The sequence below is a fragment of the Oncorhynchus clarkii genome, chromosome 20, assembly GCF_045791955.1.
Source record: "Oncorhynchus clarkii lewisi isolate Uvic-CL-2024 chromosome 20, UVic_Ocla_1.0, whole genome shotgun sequence".
Lineage (NCBI taxonomy): Eukaryota > Metazoa > Chordata > Actinopteri > Salmoniformes > Salmonidae > Oncorhynchus > Oncorhynchus clarkii.
This window is the reverse complement of record NC_092166.1, coordinates 7,476,823-7,486,415: the sequence shown is the minus strand read 5'-3', so window position 1 is coordinate 7,486,415 and position 9,593 is coordinate 7,476,823.

The following is a 9,593-nucleotide window of genomic DNA, read 5'->3' as shown; positions in this document are numbered from 1 at the left end:
ACATTGTTACGTTACAGCTTTATTCTAAAATGGATGAAATTGTTTTTTTTCCCCCTCAAATCTACACACAATACCACATGACAAAGCAAAAACAGGTATTTAGAATGTTTTGCAAATTTATATTAAATAAAAAACTTTGTTGAAGCACCTTTGGCAGCGATTACTGCCTTGAGAGTCTTCTTGGGTATGACGCTACACTCTTGGCACACCTGTATTTGGGGAGTTTCTCCCATTCTTCTCTGCAGATCCTCTCAAGTTCTGTCAGGTTGTATGGGGAGCGTCTCTCTAGAGATGTTAGATCGGGTTCAAGTCCGGACTCTGCCTGGGCCACTCAAGGACATTCAGAGACTTGTCCCGAAGCTAGTTCTGCATTGTCTTGGCTGTGTGCTTAGGGTCGTTGTCCTGTTGGAAGATGAACCTTCGCCCCAGTCTGAGGTCCTGAGCACTCTGTAGCAGGTTTTCATCAAGGATCGCTCTGCACTTTGCTCTGTTAATCTTTCCCTCGACCCTGAATAGTCTCCCAGTCCATGCCACTGAAATAAATCCCCACAGAATGATGCTGCCACCACCATGCTTCACCGTAGGGATGGTACCAGGTTTCCTCCAGTCGTGATGCTTGGCATTCTTTAGGTACAGGCACCACCAAGCCTGTTTTCACTTTGTCATCATGGGTTATTGTTTGTAGATTGCTAAGGAAAAACATATTTAACACATTTTAGAATAAGGCTATAACGTAACAAAATGTGGAAAAAGTCAAGGGGTCTTTCTTTTTTAAGAGCGTATTCTTAAAACAATTATTCAAGCTCTGTCAAGTTGGTTGTTGATCATTGCTAGACAGAAATGTTCAAGTCTTAGCATAGATGTTCAAATAGATTTAAGTTTAAACTGTAACTAGGCCACATTCAATGTCCTCTTGGTAAGCAACTCCAGTGTATATTTGGCTTTGCTGTTTTGGTTACTGTCCTGCTGAAAGGTGAATTTGTCTCCCAGTGTCTGTTGGAAAGCAAACTGAAATAAGTTTTCCTCTAGGATTCTGCTTATCTCCATTCCGTTTATTTTTTATCCTGAAAAACTCCCCAGTCCTTAATGATTACAAGTATACCCATAACGAGATGCAGCCACCACTATGCTTGTAAATACAGAGAGTGGTAAAAAGGATTTTACCTGTGCTTAGCTCTATTCCTTTTCTTTTTATCGTAGATGATACACAACTTTACCTTTCTGTGCCACCAGAGGAGTTTAGCTCCACGGATAAATTATACGACCGCGTTAGTGATTTAAATACTTGGATGGCTCACAACTTCCTCCAGCTAAATCAAGACAAGACTGAGGTACTTATTGTTGGAGCCAAAGCACAGAGAGAGAATCTGGCCGCACATTTTAATTCACGGGCAATAAAGATAAAACACCAGGTGAAAAACCTAAGTGTTATTTTAGACATCATTTTGAATCACACATTAGGAATGTGACCAAAATAGCTTTTTACCACCTGAGGAATATTGCCAAGGCGTGGACGTTTCTCTTTCAGGCTGATACAGAAAGACTCGTCCATGCTTTTATTACAAGCAGGCTTGACTACTGTAATTCTCTCCTGACTGTTCTACCCAAGAATGTCATTGGTCAACTGCAAAACATACTGACCAAGACCAGACGAAGAGCACACATTACATTGGTTTTAAGGTCTCTGCACTGACTACTTGTGAGTTTAGAATACTTTTTAAGACTATTCTATTGGTTTTTAAATCAATCAATGATTGTGCACCCCCAATACATGTCAGACATGCTTTTGAGTTATGTACCCACTAGGTCCCTCAGGTCCTCAGGTACTGGCCTTTTAACTCTCCCAAAGCCTTGGACCAAGAGGCATGGAGAGGCAGCCTTTAGTTACTATGCCCCCAGCCTCTGGAAGGGGGGCTGAAACTGTGGACATATTTAAAAGAGATGTTAAAACCCACTTATTTAGCTTTGCTTTTCCTTCGGTTGCATTTTAGTTGTTCAGTTTCTGCCATTCTTTCTTTTTTCATCTTATGCTTGTTGTGTAGTAAATAGTTTAGCTTTTATTTTCATAGAATTGTATTCGTTTTTTTTCCCTGTAAAGCACATTTTATTTGAATATTTGTATCCCAGAAAACCTAGTCCTTGCCGATGGCAAGCATACCCATAACATGATGCTGCCACCACTATGCTTGAAAATATGAAGAGGGGTACTCAGCAAACAATGCTTTTTATTGAGGACAAAAAGCTAATTTCTTTGCAGTATTACTTTAGTGCCTTTTTGCAAACAGGATGTATGTTTTGAAATATTTGTATTATGTACAGGCTTCCTTCTTTTCACTCATTTATGTTAATATTGTAGAGTAACTACAATGTGGGTGATTACTCCTTAGTTATCTCCTGTCCTAGCCATTAAACGCTAACTTTTTTTTAATCCCCATTGGCCTCTTGGTGAAATCCCTGAGCGGTTTCCTTCCTCTCCGGCAACTGGGTTAGGAAGGGCACCTGTATCTTTGTAGTGGCTGGATGTATTGATACACCCTCCAAAGTGTAATTAATAACTTCAACATGCTCAAAGGGATTTTTTTTTTTTTACTTAACTAGGCAAGTCAGTTAAGAACAAATTCTTATTTACAACAACAGCCTAGGAACAGTGGGTTAACTGCCTTGTTCTGGGGCAGAACGACAGATTTTTACCTTGTCAGCTCGAGGATTCGATCAAGCAACCTTTCAGTTACTGGCCCAACACTCTAACCACTAGGCTACCTGCCAGCCCAATGTCAGCTACTTTTTTACCCATCTTCCCAATGGTTCTTTGCGAACCATTGGAAAACTTCCCTGGTCTTTGTGGTTGAATCTGTGCTTGAAATTCCCTGCTCGACTGAGGGACCTGTGGGGTACAGAGATGGGGTAGTCATTTAAAAATCAATTTAAAACCTCTACAACCTCATGCTAATCACATTAGCCTACGTTAGCTCAACCGTTCCGTGAGGGGACTGATTCCGTAGAGGTTCAACACTATTGTTATAGCGATTACATGCAGCTTATGTGACTTGTTAAGCAGTTTTACTCCTGAACATTTCATCTTTTTCATTTTTTTATTAATTTGTAAACATTTCTAAAAACATAACTTTGTTGGGTATTGTGTGTAGATCAGTGACACAATTTTATCAATTTTAAATGTTGTAACACCACAAAATGTGGGAAAAGTCAAGGGGTATGAATACTTTCTGAAGGTACTGTATTCAGGAAAGTTGACCGTGCGCTCTACCTCCGCTTCAATAGAACACGTTTGTCATTGGTTGTAAGTGTTTTATCGTCTGGAAAAATGGATCTGAAAGTGATCCAAAAAATAGATCTGGTTATCGTTCTCCACTTTTTTTTGTAGTTATCGTTGTAGTCTGAATGATCCTGTTCACTCGAATTAGAAAGATTTTAGTTTATCTTTAAAGCTTTCGTCCTTGGTGTAGACGGTCCTTTAGACAAGTTGTAAATGCAACAAGTACTGATATTGTATCATATAATAGCACTCACAGCTTTTAAAGAAAACAAACATGTTGATATTTATGGTCTGTTTTCATGTACAGTATTTGAGAGGAAAATGTGTATAAAACCCATATAAACTGTATTTACACATGAAAATATGTTTTGTTGACATTAATTCTATTACACAATTTCTGATATATCACATGCATTACTTTTGTTTTCCTACTAGTAGCCTAGTACAATTAAATGGCCAGTTAATTGATATTTAAATTCTCACAAGACATTTTATTGGCTGATTGATGTCACCCTGTTCATCATATGCATGTTGCCACGGTTACATCAGCAGATAGCATAGGGGCACTCAAGACCACTCTGAAGATAATTTGACGTGAAATGAACTTTGCCAAGCACTGAGGTTAGTCAGTCATTTTGGCCAATTGGTAGTGAAAATTGGTGCTTCAGTATTGTCATGCCAACACAGAGGGCGATATTCTTCACAGGTCAGCAACAGCTGTCTTAAAGGGGCACTCACTCCGCCCCTTTTCTCAACATCATCTCCAGCTCTACGCCAAAGTGTGTAAACTGCGTGTTTCTATGTTTTGTAGTCGAGAAGATAGAAGAAGATAGGAATTTCCGATGACGTCATCCGGAGACATTGACGTCATCAACTGGTGTAGGTCATGTGATTTAAAACCAACTATGAGCAGGAAAGGTTCCTTTACTTCCACACTTTAACCTACACTCGTATTATGTTGGTTAAAGAGATCTCACTGTATCCATTTTATACTTGTATTAGTAGTACAGAAGAAATTATGTTAACTCCAAAAATTCATCTTGGAAAGTGTAAAGCCTCGTGAGAAAAGTACAATTAAATCGTTTTTTTTTTTTTACGATGTAACGGGACATAAATAATGGTGATCCATTACAAGTCTCTCTCTGAGGGCTGAGTGGTTTGTGGTTTAATAGTAATGGAGTGGAATTTAATCACACACACACACACACACACACACACACATACACACACACACACACACACACACACACACACACACACACACACACACACACACACAGACACACACAGACACACACACACACACATACACACATACACACAGACACACACACACACACACACACACACACACACACACACACACACACACACACACACACACACACACACAAACTTGGTGACGGAGGACTCTCACAGCAAGTGAAATTGCCCTGCACATACAAAATAGTCATTAATAGACACACACGTAAACAAAGCATGCGCACCAATCCAATGCACTGTGAGGTTATTTTATACCTGTGAGAGACCAGTCCCAATAACAGCCAACACTTGATAAACCCTGTTTCCATTGAGGCCAGTCCTCCTACACTTCCTCAAAACAACCATTTGTGTGTGTGGGATGTGTGTGGTCATTGTCTTGGTGTACACATTCATTTTCTTATTTTCTCCCTTCCCACAGGAGTCATAGAACTCAACACAGCGAGATCTCACAGTACTGGGAATAATCACTATTTACCTCAAGTTCATTCCTAGGGGTGTTTTTTTTTTCTTGGTGTACGATTGAACACGACAGTATGACCACGTATGGATAATAACTGTTGTGTCCTTTTTTTCTTCCCCTTGTGCTATCGAGTCTTCCCTTGGGAGTTAAAAGCTTACCAATTAATCCCACGCTCTTTCTCTCTCACATACAGTTACACACATGCACACACATTCTGAACCCAACCTTATATATAGTTGCCCTCTTTAGCCTTCATCAATCCTATGTGCATCACTCATTTGCCAAAGGAGAACCTCTCCGATACTGGTGTGATCTGTCGAAACCAATATCAACATCCTTAACAGAGAGATTCATAGGCAAACCTCTTTCATTTTGTTTCTTTATAAGTTTTTTTTATTTTTTAAGTACACGACTTTGTCCGAACGACGATCAGATTCCATAGTCTTGCGTGCGGAGAAGAAAACAACGAATGAACATGTAGAGGTGAGTCTCTTGTAATCTTATAATGTGTATGATGCTAACACATAACTATATGAAGCCTTTTTTTTTACATACAGCTTGTGACTAAGTATAGTCACCTGTCAATTCCCTTGGCTATGCTACCAGTCTCAATCTCAATGGCAGTTAGCGTGTTAACATGTCTTGCATCCCAAATGACTATTTCTAAGGCTGGGATTCAATCATTTGCAGATAGTTAATTTCCGGATAGTGCTTTCAGAAGTGAATTTGATTTACACAGCAGACGGAGGGAGTTGACACTTGATATGAAATTTGTCAGTCTGGTTGCATGCACTGGACAACTTCTCAGCTAGGTTTGCTGTCGAAACACTATGTTACTGAAGAACTAGAACTATTTGTCCCTGTAGGAGAACCCTCTTAAAAAGGTTCTAGGTAAAAAAAACATTTTGGGTTACAAATAGAACCAGAGGTTCTATGTGGAACCAAAAAGGGTTGACTATGATCAGAAAAGAGTTCTATCTGGGGTTCTACAGCAGGGCTGGGCAAACCCTTACTGGAAAAACCACATGAATTTCACGTGAACATGAGAAGTGTTCCTAAAGCGCGTGTTTTCATGTGATCACATGTGATCTTATGTGAAGTTAATGTGATAACATGTGACAACATGTAAAGCAACATGTGATAACATGAAACTACATTAAAGCGTGAAGTGTTCCAAAAACACATTTTCACGTGAAAGTTTTGGCTGAAGGGTCACGTCAGGATTTCTAAATTCAATGGAGGGCTGCACAGATTTTCTTTTGACCAATTTGTTGGTCAACATCAATTTGCGGGCCAGAAAAAATGCAGTAAATATATATATATATTTTTTTACAAATATGTCCATTATCATGTCTACATACTGTCATTTTTATTTGGTTTTAGATGCTCAATAGCGGCCTGGAGTGTTTTTTTTTTAACCAAAAATAATACTCCCGCACCGCGGGCAGGATTGAATGGGATCGCAGGCCGGATCAGGCCCACCCATGTCCTACATGGACAAATGGTTCTATATGGCACTCTTTTTTTCTGAGTGTAGATGAAACCAAAGTGAGTCCCATAAAGGTGAACCACAGGCAGCGCAGGTTACGTTTTTCAGCTGTCCCCATAGGATAACTATTTTTGGTTCCAGGTACAACCCTTTCGGGTTCCATGTAGAACCCTCTGTAGAAAGAGTTCCGCGTGGAACCCAATGAGGGTTTTACCTGGCACGTGGAACCCAAAAGGATTCTACCGGGAACCTAAAGCATTCTACATGCAACCAAAAAGGGTTCTTCAAAAGGTTCCCCCATGGGGATAGCCGAAGAATCCTTTAAAGTTCTAGATATCACCTTTTTTTCCTAAGACTGTGGCAGTCCTTTGAGAAAAAGTTGCTGAGTGCCTAAAATCCTTCTGGACCTACGAACAAGGAATCTTGACCTCAGGTACACAAAAGCCTGTACTTGCCTGGGGATCAAACATTCACCAGCCATTCAAGGGTTTACGATAAACCCTGATGTGGCAAAAAAAAAAGTAAATTGCATTGTTTTGTTGGACAGTTGGTAAGGCAAAAAGAAACGAAGGAAATTGTGAAAATAAATGTGTGATTTAAACACCTATTGAGCTTTTGAGGAGATGTCCATGCATTAACTCATGCTCAATGGTAAACCAAGTGCTCACCCCTTTCCTGTTTGGTACGGTAAGTAAAAAGCTGTGACGCTGAGAATTCACATCTATAATTATATTTCTATAGTTCTATTTGGATTCATGTCGGAGACTATCAGGATCTCTATTGGTTATAAATTATAGTGACTCTGAACTTCTGTGATTAACTTTTCAGAGTTATAAATTCCTTCCAGAGTCACTCCGTTAGATTTATTCTCTCTCTGGCTTCCCTGTTTTACCCTAATTACAAGAAAGTGTATAGAAACCAAATAACTGGTGGTCTTTATAAGAAACATATGAATGGAGGAGATTGAGGTCTTCATTATATTATCATATGTTAGTATCTATGGACGACACACATTAGCATGCAAAGCTAACCAGGATCTGCTGAACAGAGAAACATTCCCAGCCAGAGACAAAGAATTGTGACATTTTATCTGGTTTAAACATCCCCTCCACAGACATATATTTGTATGAATTTTCCAGCCAAGATGTGCCGCTTGAGCCAATGGTTTTCCGTGAGAATATGAACGTCATTCTTCTTCTGCCATGCTGAATTGCACCGCTCCTCGTCTTTTCAAGTTTTCAACAAAAAAAAAAAACACACTGGAGAATGTGACGACATGCTATTAAAACATGCACGTTTTGGAATCTGCTTTCTTACCCTGCGCATGTATCTAAAAAAAAAGTAACTTGGCAACATAGATGAGTAATTAGTATACCGTAAAACATGAAATATTGACCATGCCTCTGCCATTGGTTTTATAGTGCGGTTGCGGATTGGAAATCGTGAATAGCCTGATTATAGACAAAGCCTTCTGGATGTCCATGTAAGTGTTGTGGGTTTGGATAATGCCTGTTGTTGTGGTTGGTGATAGGCCTACACGGGAGATAAGTTATTATACCATTGATTGTTTTTGAGGCTGAAGAAAAACACTGTTATAGTTCAGGCGATATGTCCAAATTGTGGGTGGAATCGTTCACTTTTTCATAAAAGCATGAAACTTGGCACACACACACAGTTTGGGGCCCTGAACATTTTCAAAAATGGAGCTATTAAAAAAAAAAAGCAGCCACTGTGGTAGCCATTTTTCTATTCCGCCATATCCGGACGATGTCATTTCCTTCAATCGATTACATTTCATGCCCACATCTGGATTGTGTTACTCAATGAACTGGTTTTAAATTATTTTGAGATGATTTGGGCATGAAATGTAATACCTGCTAAACAGGGAAGATATACATGGGGTTAGATGGGGAAGTGGTCTGGAAATGCTAATATTGCTCATTGTGGTCAAGTTTATAACTGTTGACGATGTTAAGTCTTTCCCTTTGGTCACACATATTATCTAATGGAGCACCATGCCCTGACCACGTTGCCCTGAGTGGCACCAGCTTGGCTCTGTCTATTACCATGGAAACCGCTCTCACGGTTTAAGATTGTCCCTCATTATCACTGTTTGCGTTGGATTGACGCTCTTGTGTTGGACCGATGTGTGTGTGTGTGTGTGTGTGTGTGTGTTTAGGTTATGACATTGATTTATGTAATCATGGCCACTCTTTACAAGGTGAGAGAGGAGACAAACTGGTCTTTAACTAGTCAGTCAGTCATGACATCCATGAACATAGAACCCTAGATAGGCTGATGTCATAGAGCCCCCCCCCTCATCCCCTCCCCCACTGGGCAAATCATCCTTTTTGAATCCTCATTTTTTTCCCCCACATCATTTCAACCAAAAATTCAATGTGGAAAACTGAATCAATGTGGATTACTGAATCAATGTGGATTACTGAATCAATGTGGATTACTGAATCAATGTGGATTACTGAATCAATGTGGATTACTGATTGGATTTGCAAAAAGGTCATCAACGTAAGGGATTATTAATATTTTTTCAACATTTAACATAAATCCAATGACAAGGTGACCATGTTTGGTTGATTTCACATTGAATTCACATTAGTTGGCAATTCAATCAATAGTGTAAATCAAAACTAGACGTAGAACTGATGTCTGTTTATTTACCAATTTAGTAAACTGGAATTAAATGATTAAGGAAAACGTTTTAATAACTAAAACTATACTAAAAATGTTATTTTTGATTGCAAAACTAACCCCAAAAAATTGGGTTTTCGAGCTTCTGATGCTGGGGGGTAAATGCAATGCTGCCAGTAAATGTTTCAAATAAGCCTAGCATGTGCATCACTGTCACTACCTATCACCAGAGAGGAAGAGGTGAAGCGAGAGGATAACCTCTGCTCAAAATTTGTCCCCGCAAGATAAGAGGTGTATGAGAGAGTGTCAAATTCTGCAAGGCTTATTTGATTAGATAGAGAGTAATGTTTAGGTTGTTACACATTTACTGATATAAGTGGCGTTCGGGAAAACTGTAGTTCACACGAGTATCTGCCCTCTCATTGGCTAGAATAGCTTGTCTCCTTCCGCCTGGCTTC